This window comes from Peromyscus leucopus, chromosome 1 (genome assembly GCF_004664715.2).
Source record: "Peromyscus leucopus breed LL Stock chromosome 1, UCI_PerLeu_2.1, whole genome shotgun sequence".
In the NCBI taxonomy this organism is placed as follows: Eukaryota; Metazoa; Chordata; class Mammalia; order Rodentia; family Cricetidae; genus Peromyscus; species Peromyscus leucopus.
Window position 1 is genome coordinate 98102529 of NC_051063.1, and position 13876 is coordinate 98116404.

Here is a 13876-nt window from a genome sequence, read left to right on the forward strand (position 1 = left end):
AACTTTTCCATAAATTTAAATTTTTACTAAAACAAAAAGTTGGTCAAAGGATATATAGCTCAAGGTATACAAAAGGCCCTGGGTTCAGTTCCCAGCACTACAAAAAGATGTTAAACTTTTAAATGTACTTTAAAGTTAATTTTCCTAGGCCAGGCTCAAGTTTTCACTCAGACACACCTATAAATGGAACACACTAAAGGACAGTGGCTCTCACTGCTCTCACCAGGTATACTCAGTTTCTCTTTGACCAAAGTAGAAACCAATGCAGAGACACATCTGCCTGATATTTCCTTCTTAGGCTGCTTGTATAAAAAAGTACCTTTAATTATATTTGTACATATTTGTAGGGCACAAAATGTCATAATGTACTAATACAATGTGGAAAGATTAAATCGAACTGATTAACATATGAATTACTCAATGTCCTTATCTTCTCTTTGTATATAGCTAGCAATGACACCGTTTAAAACTTGCACCTTTCAAAGAATTTATCCTGCTAGCATATAAAGTGATGGGTTTCACTGTGGCCCTTTCATGAACATATCGTTATACTTTGTTTCTTGTGGTGATATTTTATTTGTGCTCAAATGTGGTGATATTTTATTTGTATGTTAATAAAGTTTGCCTGGTGATCAGAGGACATAGCCAGCCATAAACAGAAGTCAGACAGTGGTAGCACACGCCCTTAATCCAATCACATGGCAGGCAGAGTCTCTGTGTGTTCAAGGACACAACCAAGCTGGTGACACATGCCTTTAATACCAGTACCAACCATAGAGACCTGGAGGTCTGTATAGACAGGCAGTGACGAGGAAGTGATGTGGCTGGACTGAGAGCCAATGAGAAGGCAGAACAGCAAGGCAATAAAGGTGCAGGTTAGATAAGGAAGAGGTTGGTTCGGTTCTCTTGGGAAGCGATGGTGGTGTGGTGAGCTAAGGTTAGTTTGGTGGCTATCAGTATTGCTCTGATCTCTACGGCTTACACCCCTGTATTTGGCTTCTGTGTTTCTTATTTAATAAGACTGTTTAGAAATTCTTCTACAGTTTCTAGTCATCCTTTGTGATCTTCACCTCTTTTAAAATCATTTTATCTAAAAATGTGTTTCATACAATGGATTTGGATTATATTTTTTTCCTTTCCCACCTCTTCCCAGGTCTTTCTCACCTCCTTACCCACTCAACTTCATGCTCTGTCTGTGAAACAAACAAACAAAAACAAAACAAACAAACACACCCCAAACCAGCCCAGGCAATGACTACTGACAGTTAAGACTTAAAAAGTAGTACTCACTCTTAAGTGAATATTAGATGCAAAGCAAAGGATAACCAGGCTACAATCCACAACCCCAGAGAAGCTAGGTAAAGAGGAGGACACTAAGAGGGACATACATGGCTCACCCCAGGAAGGGGAAAGGATTAAGATCTCCTGGGTAAACTGGGAGAGGGGAAGAGTGGGGAGGAGATAGGAGGTGGGAACATGAGGGCTCTAGATGGCCCAGTTGGGAGAGAGACAGGAAGGGGGAGCAATGAAAGAGATATCTTGATTCCAAAAAGCCAGCTCATGCACTAGGGACAGGTCCCAATCCCACTGCCTGGGGGCCCCCTAAACAGTTCAAACTAAACAACTGTCTCACTTATCCAGAGGGCCTAGCCCAGTTCCATTGGGGCTCCTCAGCTATTGGTCCACAGTTCATCTGTTTCCACTAGTTTGGCTAGTTGTCTTTGTACTTTTCCCAATCATGGTCTTGATATCTCTTGCTCATAGAATCCCTCCTCTCTCTTGCCGATTGGACTTCTGGAACTCCGCCTGGGTCCTGGCCCTGGATCTTTGCATCTGCTTCCATCAGTCACTGGATGAGGGTTCTATCATGACAGGGTATTCGGCCATCCGATCACCAGAGTAGGTCAGCTCAGGCACCCTCTCGACCATTGCCAGTAGTCTATGGTGGAGTCATCCTTGTGGATTCCTGGGGACCTCCCTAGCCCTCTGCTTCTCCCTATTCCCATGGTGTCTTCATGGGAAACCTTGGGGGAGGTGGGGATGGGGGGGAGCCTTGGGGCTAGAAGGAGGGAGGAAAGGGGAATCTGAGGTTGATATGTAAAATGAATAGAAAATCTCTTAATAAAAAAATGATAGGAAAAAAATATAGAGATAGAGATATCTTGAGAGAGTGTACCATTAAGGGGATGGGGAGAAATCTGCAGCTAGGGAAAAGCCCAGGTACTCACAGGACTGTCCCCAGCTAAGACTCTTAGCATTGGTGGAGACAGTGCTTGAACTAGCCTTCCCCCGCACTGATTGGTGTCTACTCTAATTGCCATCATAGAACCTACATCCAGTGACTGATGGAAGTAGATGCAGAGACCCACAGCCCAGCACTTGGCCAAGATCCTGGAGTTCAGTTGAAGAGAGGGAGGAAGGTTTATAGGAGCAAGGGAGGGGGGTTAGGATCATGATGGGAAAAACCACAAAGATAGCTGACCCAAGCTAGTAGGAGCTCATAGACTCTGGACTGGACAGCTGGGGACCTGGAATGGGATCTCACTAGGCCCTCTGAATGTGGGTGAAAGTTGCATTGCTTGATGTGTTTGTGGGTCCCCTGGCAATGGGACCAGGACTTATCCTGGGTACACAAACTGTCTTTTTAGAGTACATTATCTATAGTGCCATACCTTACTCAGCCTTGATGCAGGGGGGAGGGACTAGGTCCTGCCCCAACTTGGTATACCAGCATATGTTGACTAACCTACCCAAGGGAAGACTTACCTGCTATGAGGAGGGGATGGAGTGGGATGGGAAGATATGGGGGGGGGGAGCAGGAGAAGAGGAGGGAAAGGGAACAGGAGTTGGTATGTAAAAGGAAAGAAAAAAATTTTAAATAAAATTATAAAATTTAAAAAAAAGACTTAGAAGGTATACGTATCTACAGATGCTTCCTCAAAGGACCACATACCTCTTGGTGGCAAGCTCTGACCCCCAATTTCAGAAGAACTGAGTCAGAGTAGAAAGTTTCCTTGCAGAGATATATATGTATTCTACCCTCTGATCCACCATGCACATGTCATGTCCCCTACTAGCCTAAAAACTGAAGCAGCAGAGGCCACTATGCAAGGTTCTCCAGCTCAAGAAATGTGCAGCTTTCAGGATTCCTGTACTGACCAAGATGATCAGCCAAAAACTTCAGCATCAAGATACATGGGGATGTGGGATACCTCTAGTTTCAAATCACAGGACCATCTTCTATTTAAAGGCTCTGATTTTGCTACAACATTGTCCTATGGACGTCAGACAATGTAACTTGCTAAGGTAGGTTGTGGCAATACATTTGGGCTGGTGAACTATAATTCATTTTTACCTACAACATAGGCTTGAATCTGAAAAAAATTCGACAGATACCTGAAAGGATCTAGGACACAAATGGTGAACTACATAATGGGTATTAACCCTTTCTTCTACCTTTCACAGGGTTAGGAAGTAGGTATAGTTTCAAGTTTCTTGACTGTAGAACCTAGACAAGGGTCTTAATCCTTTTCCATCACAAAATTCTCAATAGCAAGCAAAGCCTTTAATACAGAATATACATTTAATGTGTTTAATAAATGTTACTGATTATGGTGGTTTAATTATGAGTTTCTTAGGTTGTTTCTCTCTTTTTTTTTAAATACAAATTATGTTTTATTTGTTAGGTTGTTTCTCTTGAATAGAAAATAGCATGGACAAACCTCATGCAGACACTAAGAGACCACGGATGCCAACCCAGACTATTATACCCAGCAAAACTCTCAATCACCATAGGCGGAGTAAACAAAATATTCCAGGATAAAACCAGATTTAATCAATACCTGTCCACAAACCCAGCCCTACAGAAAGCACTAGAAGGGAAAATTCAACCCAAAGAAGCTAAACACATCCATGAAAAATCAAGCAATAGATAATCCTACACCAACATACACCACAGAAGGACAACACAACACAACCAAAAAAATAACAGGAATTAACAATCACTGGTCATTAATATCCATCAATATCAATGGTCTCAACTCACCTATAAAAAGACACAGGCTAACAGAATGGATAAGAAAACAGGACCCATCCATATGCTGCATACAAGAAACACACCTTAACTCCAAAGACAGACACTACCTCCGAGTAAAGGGCTGGGAAAAGGTTTTCCAAGCAAATGGACCTAAGAAACAAGCTGGTGTAGCTATCCTAATATCTAATAAAATAGACTTCAAACTAAAATCAATCAAAAGAGACCAGGATGGACATTACATATTCATCACGGGAAAAATCCACCAAGATGAAGTCTCGATTCTAAACATTTATGCTCCAAATACAAAAGCACCCACATTCATAAAAGAAACACTACTAAAGTTTAAAACGCACATCAAACCCCACACATTAGTAGTGGGAGATTTTAACACACCACTCTCACCAAAAGATAGATCTACCAGACTGAAACTTAACAAAGAAATAAAGGACCTAACAGATGTTATGACTCAAATGGACCTAATAGATATCTACAGAATATTCCATCCTAACACAAAAGAATATACCTTCTTCTCAGCACCCCATGGAACCTTCTCAAAAATTGACCACATGCTTGGACACAAAACAAATCTCAACAGATACAAAAAAATTGGAATAACCTCCTGTATCTTATCAGACCACCATGCCTTAAAATTAGAACTCAATAACAACAAAAATTATAGAAAACCCACAAACTCATGGAAACTGAATAATGCCCACCTGAAACATCAATGGGTCAAGGAAGAAATAAAGACAGAAATTAAAGAGTTCCTAGAATTCAATGAAAATGAAAGTACAACATACCCAAACTTATGGGACACTATGAAAGCAGTGCTAAGAGGAAAATTCATAGCTCTAAATGCACACATAAAGAAGATGGAGCAATCCCATACCAAGGAATTAACAGCACAACTGAAAGCTCTAGAACAAAAAGAAACAAACTCACCCAGGAGAAATAGACGCCAGGAAATAATCAAATTGAGGGCTGAAATCAACGAAATAGAAAACAAGAGAACAATACAAAAAATCAATGAAACAAAGAGTTGGTTCTTTGAAAAAATCAACAAGATAGACAAACCACTAGCCAAATTAACCAAAAGGCAAAGAGAGAGCACCCAAATTCACAAAATCAGAAATGAAAAGGGAGACATAACAACAGACAATGAGGAAATCCAGAGAATCATCAGATCATACTTCAAAAACCTGTACTCCACAAAAATGGAAAACCAGGAAGAAATGGACAATTTTCTGGATAAATACCAAATACCAAAATTAAATCAAGACCAGATAAACCATTTAAATAGACCAATAACCCCTAAAGAAATAGAAACAGTCATCAAAAGTCTCCCAACTAAAAAAAGCCCAGGACCAGATGGTTTCAGTGCAGAATTCTACCAGACTTTCAAAGTAGAACTAATACCAATCCTCTTCAAAGTGTTCCACACAATAGAAACAGAAGGAACACTACCAAACTCTTTTTATGAGGCTACAATTACCCTGATACCCAAACCACACAAAGATGCAACAAAGAAAGAGAACTACAGACCAATCTCCCTCATGAACATTGATGCAAAAATACTCAACAAAATATTGGCAAACCGAATCCAAGAATACATCAAAACAATCATCCATCACGACCAAGTAGGATTCATCCCAGGGATGCAAGGATGGTTCAACATACGGAAATCAGTCAATGTAATACACCATATAAACAAACTGAAAGAAAAAAAAACCACATGATCATCTCCCTAGATGCTGAAAAAGCCTTTGACAAAATCCAACACCCCTTCATGATAAAGGTCTTAGAAAGAATAGGAATACAAGGAACATTTCTAAACATAATAAAAGCAATTTATAGCAAGCCAACAGCAAACATCAAATTAAATGGAGAGAAACTCAAAGCGATACCACTAAATTCAGGAACAAGACAAGGCTGTCCACTCTCCCCATATTTATTCAATATAGTACTAGAAGTTCTAGCTAGAGCAATAAGACAAGAAAAGGAGATCAAAGGGATACAAATTGGCAAGGAAGAAGTCAAACTTTCACTATTTGCAGATGATATGATAGTATACATAAGTGACCCCAAAAAACTCTACCAGGGAACTTCTACAGCTGATAAACTCCTTCAGTAAAGTGGCAGGATACAAGATCAACTCAAAAAAATCAGTAGCCCTCCTATACACAAATGATAAAAGGGCTGAGAAAGAAGTCAGAGAAACATCACCCTTTACAATAGCCACAAATAATATAAAATACCTTGGGATAACACTAACTAAACAAGTGAAAGACCTTTTTGATAAGAACTTTAAATCTCTAAAGAAAGAAATTGAAGAAGATATCAGAAAATGGAAGGATCTCCCATGCTCATGGGTAGGTAGGATTAACATAGTAAAAATGGCAATCTTACCAAAAGCAATCTACAGATTCAATGCAATCCCCATCAAAATCCCAACACAATTCTTCACAGACTTGGAAAGAAAAATACTCAACTTTATATGGAAAAACAAAAGACCCAGGATAGCTAAAAGAATCCTATATGATAAAGCAACCCTTGGAGGCATCACCATCCCGGACCTCAAACTCTACTATAGAGCCATAGTAATAAAAACAGCTTGGTACTGGTATAAAAACAGACATACGGACCAATGGAATCGAATTGAAGACCCTGACATTAATCCATGCACATATGAACACCTGGTTTTTGACAAAGGAGCCAAAACTATACAATGGAACAAAGAAAGTATCTTCAACAAATGGTGCTGGCATAACTGGATGTCAATATGTAAAAGATTACAAATAGATCCATATCTGTCACCATGCACAAAACTCAAGTCCAAGTGGATCAAAGACCTAAACATAAATCCAGTTACACTAAACTTAATAGAAAAGAAAATAGGAAGCACTCTTGAACGCATTGGCACTGGAGACCATTTCCTAAATAAAACACCGACAGCACAGACCCTGAGCACAACCATTAATAAATGGGACCTCTCAAAACTGAGAAGCTTTTGCAGGGCAAAAGACACAGTCAATAAGACAAAAAGACAGCCAGCAGATTGGGAAAAGATCTTCACCAACCCTACATCTGACAGAGGATTGATCTCCACAATATATAAAGAACTCAAGAAACTAGACATCAAAGCACTGAACAGTCCAATTAAAAAATGGGCTAAAGAGCTAAACAGAGAATTCACAAAACAAGAACTACAAATGGCTGAAAGACATTTAAAGAAATGCTCAACATCCTTAATCATCAGAGAAATGCAAATCAAAACGACTCTGAGATACCACCTTACACCTGTTAGAATGGCTACGATCAAAAACACCAATGACAACCAATGTTGGAGAGGATGTGGAGCAAAGGGAACACTCCTCCACTGTTGGTGGGAATGTAAACTTGTACAACCACTGTGGAAATCAGTATGGCGGTTTCTCAGAAAATTAGGAATCGAACTACCTCAAGACCCAGCCATACCACTCTTGGCATATACCCAAAGAATGCTGATACATACCATAAAGATACATGCTCATCTATGTTCATAGCAGCACTATTTGTAATAGCCAGAACCTGGAAACAGCCTAGATGCCCATCAACGGAAGAATGGATGAAAAAAATGTGGTACATATACACAATGGAGTACTACTCAGCAGAGAAAAACAATGAAAAGCATGAAATTTGCAGGCAAATGGATGGAACTAGAAAAAATCATCCTGAGTGAGGTAACCCAAACCCAGAAAGACAGTTATGGTATGTACTCACTCATTGGTGGATTCTAGATATAAAATGAACAATCAGACCACAACCCATAGAACCATAAAGGCTATATATATATATAGCATGGAGGTCCCTAGGACAACTGTGGCTTATAATAAATTTCAGTTTTACTCAATTATTGAAAAAAAAAATAGCCAAATGAATAGAAACACATGAACTATGAACCAAAGGCTGAGGGGCTCCCAGCTGGATCAGGCCCTCTGAATAGGTGAGACAGTTGATTGGCTTGATCAGTTTGGGAGGCATCTAGGCAGTGGGACCAAGTCCTGTGCTCAATGCATGAATTGGCTGTTTGAAACCAGGAACTTATGCAGGGACACTTGGCTTAGTCTGGGAGGAAGGGACTGGACCTCCCTGAACTGAGTCTACCAAGTTGATCACAGTCCTCAGGGGAGGACTTGTCCTGGAGGAGGTGGAATGGAGGGTGGGCTGGGGTAAGGGAGGCGTGGAGGGGGGAGAATAGGGAACCCATGGCTGATATGTAGAATTGAATGGTATTGTAAAATAAAAAATATATATCACAAAAAAAAAAAAAAAGAAAATAGCTGGTACCATGTCACAACAAACACCAACTCTTAGACCATGTAGTTTCTCTTGGTAAATAAACACAGGTAGAAGCACAGTTGAGGGAGCCAGTTTTCTGGAGCTTTGACTTAAAATCTGACCTGCAACCTAAAGTCCCCATTCACCAACAGGTCCTTTCTGGTGCAGGACCCAACAGTCTTAGCCTGAAATTACAAAATGATTCTAATCTGCATCATTTTAACTTTAAAATAAAATAGAACAAATATGAACTACCAGTCTTCAGATGATTGGTGATCCTGGGGAAAATGCTCCCATATGGGAACACATAGAAAGAGATCACAGCCGGAAGAGAGGTGCTCACCAGCTAGGACACAGAACCTGGATACATCACAGGACTATGCAACAATCTAATTGGTTCCTCAAGAAGACAGTGGTTCAGTCAGACAAGCCCCTCACCCTCTCACCACCGTATTGGCTCACAGAGACATCAATGATCTGAGCAGAGAACTTGCTGTAACAGCCCTGCTAGCCCTCATTGTTCCATCAGGCACAGTCTGCATTTATTCTGAATCTGCTCTTTTAATCCTCTGTGAACCATCCACATGTGTAAGGCCTCTGCTCTATTATCAGACTGTAATCTTTTCACTTTTCAAAATAGCTTCTCTGTGGAGCTAGAAAGCTTAAATAGGGCACCAGAGTGCTATTCAGCTCCTGTTGGGGTATGGAGTGGCAGGCATCCATGTAACAGCCACAATACAGCAGCAAAGAGAGATTCCCTTGGTCTGACCCAGGGACACAGTAATGCTACCTTCAGCTCCTTTTCTATAGGCATTGGCCTGTATTATAAATAGTATAATAGGCAGAAAATGGCGGTGAGAAGATGACATACACTTCAGTAGATTTTGTGCCCTTTAAGTTCCAAGTGGAAGTTTCTAGACCAAACTTCTCATTGTGACATGCAAGAAAAGAATTCTGAAATACCTATTTTTTTTCTTGCTTTGGAAACACAGGTTCATTTTCCTGGAATGTTTTCCATCAGGATTTATGTGCCCATATTCATTTAATGATCATACAAGACTCTAAGCATCAATCCCATAATCAGGAAAAAATGCTACATATGTCTATAGAGTTAGTATTGTTTTCCTTAGATTGATACACATTTCAAAACATAATGAAAGTCATTTAAATTAGAACTTATTTTAAGACAGAAAATACATCTCTAATTCTGTAGCAGAATTGGAAAAAGCCTAATAGAGGCAGTAAGGAAGGCAAATGCCACAGTTCGGTACCTGTATTCTTAGCAGAGTCAGAAGAGTTGGCCCCCAATGTGTTCAGAAGTAAGTAAAAGCAGAAGGTAAGGAAAACTGTGTGTCAGAGGGCTCTGTTGGCCTGGGCAGGAATGTTCAGTCTCCACTCTATACTCCACATCGAATCTAATAGCCAATCCCTCCAGCCATATAACAGTCAGAATGGCCTCTCTTGCTCCTAACTCCACTCCTTCAATCTGGTCTAAGCCACAGACAACTCTTTCCCAGTCTACTAGTCTACTCTGATTTACTCCCAGCCTCTTTTCCTTCTTTTAACTTTATCCATTTCCATTCCAAGCTTAGTCTTTATATGACAGTCCACAGTAAGCTGTCAAGTCATACCAAATCTTATCAGCTGATAGCACTTTCCTGCTCAAAATCCTCCAAGATCTCAGTCTCAAATTGAAACCAAGGCTTGCAAGCTGTACATCTCATGCTCCCCTAGCTCTTATGATCTCTGATCATGCTTCTTTACTGACTGTGTGCTAGCTTAGGCACTGTCGTCACCCTATACTGGGCTGTCCTTCAAGCCTGACACAGCATGGCTCTCACTCACAATTCCTTCCATTTCTGTTCAAGTGTAACCTTATTTTAGATGACTTCCCTGACAACATACATAAAATAACCTCTCAGTACCCCATCTTTCCTATACTGATTTATCTATCTTCACCACACTACTGAACACCACATGTATTTGTTACAATTTTGTCTCTACTATCATGACTAGTACCAGAAGTTCTATTCTGATAGAAACTTCTACTCTCTGATGTAGCCCCAGAATCTAACATTTGTTGAATGAATGAATGAATGTCATATTCAGCATTGTATTAGAAAACAAAGTCCAAATTATAACTTAGAGACAAATCTAAGCACTAGAAGCCACAGAAACATCTTAGCAGCATGACGAGGCACTAGAGCAGTGGTTCTCAACCTATGGGTTTTGATCCCTTGCTAACTATCTGTCTCCAAAATTATTTACATTGTGATTCACAACAGTAGTTATGAAGTAGTAACAAAAATAATTTTATGGTTGGGAGTCAACGCGACATGACATGAGTAATTGTATAAAAGGGTCACAGCATTAGGAAGTTTGAGAAGCACTGCTCTAGAGCAATGCTTTAGTTTCCTTTCTGTTGCTGCGATAAAACATCCTGAGCAAAGTAACTTGGAGAGGAAAGGGTTTATTTTAGTCTACACTCCCAGGTAAGAGTCTATCACTGAGGAAAGTCAAGGCAGGAACTCAAGCAGGAACTGAAGTAGGACCATGGAGTTAGGGTACTACTGACTTTCTTTCTGGCTCATTCTCAGCTAGCTTTCTTATACAGCCTAGGTCCATCTGCCTATGAATGGCGCCACCCACAACAGGATGGGTCCTCCCATATTAATTATCATCAATCATGATAATCTCTTATAGACATGAGCATAGGCTAATATAATTATGGTAATACCTTAACTGAAGTTCCCTCTTCCCAAATATCTCTATAGTTTATTTCAATAAAGTTGACAATACAAACTAATCTGTAAAAGCAGAGTAAGTAAAGAAAAAGAATCCACTATCCAAAAGTCTGAATCTCACATTTACTGTCCACCAGAGAGTTGATATGGACTGTGACTCCCAGTTTGGAAACTTCTTGACTAAATCTGAACCTATCCTCAATTCCTGGATCAGTCACTGTGATTCTTCAAGCTTCCAAAGAGATTATCTTGTATTTGTTTCCTATGTATGCCCAGTGTCTAAATGGTATTAAGAACAGGTCATGTAAGTTAATAAACAAGGGCTGAGTGACTGAACTTTAAATATGTTTGTAACTTCTAGGAGTTGCAAGCTCTAATAAATTGTGGAATATAATGCTGGGGCTCTATGAAGGTCATCCCACACTATACCTTTGTCATCTTCCCAGGGTCTTTATAACATGACATTGTCCAGTATTTACCTGAGAAGAGATCATGCTGAATCAAGAGAAAGAGGTCTACTCTATGTTCTAGAAAGCACTAAACCTTTTAGGTTAAAAATAAAGCATCCCACCCTTTTCACCACACAAGATTTTTTAGCAAATACTTGAATGTAACTTTTCTAGACAAAATTCTTATATATTTTTCTTTCATTTCTATTTCAGTTGCATAAGTCTGTGGTAATATTATGTTCCCCAAAATATTGTGCACTCTAATAAACTTATTTGGGGTCAGAGAACAGAACAGCCACTAGATATAGAGGCCAGAAAATGGTGGTGCACACGCCTTTAATCCTAGCATTCCAGAGGCAGAGATCCACCTGGATCTCTGTGAGTTCAAGGCCACACTGGAAACAGCCAGGCCGTGGTAACAAGAGTCTTTAATCCCTGGAATTGATGGCAGGAAGCAGAAAAGTATATAAGGTTAAGCTTTTAGGCTTTTGAGCAGCACAGTTCAGCTGAGAGGCATCCAGTCTGAGGAAACAAGATCACCTGAAGAATTGGCAAGGTGAGGAAGCTGTGGCTTGTTCTGCTTCTCTGATTTTCCAGTATTTACCCCAATACCAGGCCCTGGGTTTGTTTTTATTAATAAGAACTTTTAAGGTTTGTGCTACATCTGGCGCCCAATGTTTGTGGTATGAATTCTTGAAAAAGCTACTTTCCTGTGGCCTTTCGGGCCCCTGCTCAGACCTGAGCTACACTTTGCCAGTTGTGGTGGCGCACACTGGTAGGATTTACTGAAGGAGGCAGAGGCAGGAAGATCCTGACTTTGAGGCCAGCCTGGGAGGCTTTCTAAGAAGAAGCTGTGGCCCAGGCTCGTGGTGGTGGTGGTGGTGAGACCATGGAGGCAGTGGCTATTGCTCCTCAGCTGCTGTTCCTCGTTCCTGGCTACTTCTCATTGTGTTGGTGACTGTGGTGATGCTGCTACCTGGATGAAGGGTTTACTGCTGCTTGTTCAGAGACGAATTGCCAGGACCATTGTGTTACAAGAAAGCACTGGCAAAGGTCAGTTTGGAAAAGTTTGGCAAGACAAATGGTGGGGAGAAATTGCTGTGAAGATATTCTCTTCTAGGAAAGAACATTCATGGTTCCAAGAGACAGACAGACATCAGACTGTGATTGCTCCAAACCACAGAGGGAAAAAAAAAAAGAACTAAACAGAGAATTTTCAACAGAGGAAACTCAAATGGCTGAAAGACATTTAAGGAATTGCTCAACATCTCTAATCATCAGGGAAATGCAAATCAAAACAACTCTGAGATACCACCTTATGCCTGTCAGAATGGCTAAGATCAAAAACACTGAAGACACCTTATGCTGGAGAGGATGTGGAACTAGGGGAACTTTCCTCCACTGCTGGTGGGAATGCAAGCTTGTACAACCACTTTGGAAATCAATATGGCGCTTTCTTAGAAAATTGGGAATCAATCTCCCCCAAGATCCAGCTATACCACTCTTGGGCATATACCCAAGAAATGCTCAATTATACCACAAGGGCACTTGCTCAGCTATGTTCATATCAGCATTGTTTGTAATAGCCAAAACCTGGAAACAACCTAGATGCCCTTCAACTGAAGAATGGATAAATAAATTGTGGCACATATACACAATGGAATACTACTCAGCAGAGAAAAACAATGACATCATGAGGTTTGCAGGCAAATGGATGGATCTAGAAAAAATCATCCTGAGTGAGGTAACCCAGATTCAGAAAGACAAATATGGTATGTACTCACTCATAGGAGGATACTAGATGTGGAACAAGGATGACTGGACTGCTACTCACATCACCAGGTAGGCTACTTGGAAAACAGGACCCCAAGAAAGACACGGGGATCGCCCAATGATGGAGAAATGGATGAGATCTACATGAACAACCCGGACATGAGTGGGAGTAATGAAGGGTGAGGGTCGAGGGAAAGAGAGCGGGAGATCCCAGCTGGATCAAGAACAGAGAGGGAGAACAAGGAATAGGAGACCATGGTAAATGAAGACCACATGAGAAAAGGAAGAAACAAAGTGCTAGAGAGGCCACAGAAATCCACAAAGATACCCCCACAATAGACTGCTGGCAATGGTTGAGAGACAGCCGGGACTGACCTACTCTGGTGATGGGATGGCCAGACACCCTAATAGTCCTGCCAGAAACCCCATCCAAGGACTGAGGAATCTGGATGCAGACATCCATGGCTAGGCCCCGGGTGGAGCTCCAGGAGTCTAATTAGCGAGAAAGAGGAGGGTTTATATGAGCGAGAATTGTTGAAACCAAGGTTGGACAAAGC

The 13876-nt window shown here is 40.7% G+C and overlaps 1 protein-coding gene across 1 annotated transcript in view; it reads right to left on the reverse strand.

Annotated features, from left to right (window-relative positions):
* LOC114710247 (splicing factor U2AF 35 kDa subunit-like) overlaps positions 1–8678 on the reverse strand; it is a 43344-nt gene extending 34666 nt beyond the window's left edge. The window contains exon 1 of the mRNA XM_037211781.1: positions 8609–8678. The gene's annotated coding sequence lies outside the window, so the exon portion shown is untranslated. The remainder of the gene's footprint in view (positions 1–8608) is intronic.
* Positions 8679–13876: the final 5198 nt, after the last annotated feature.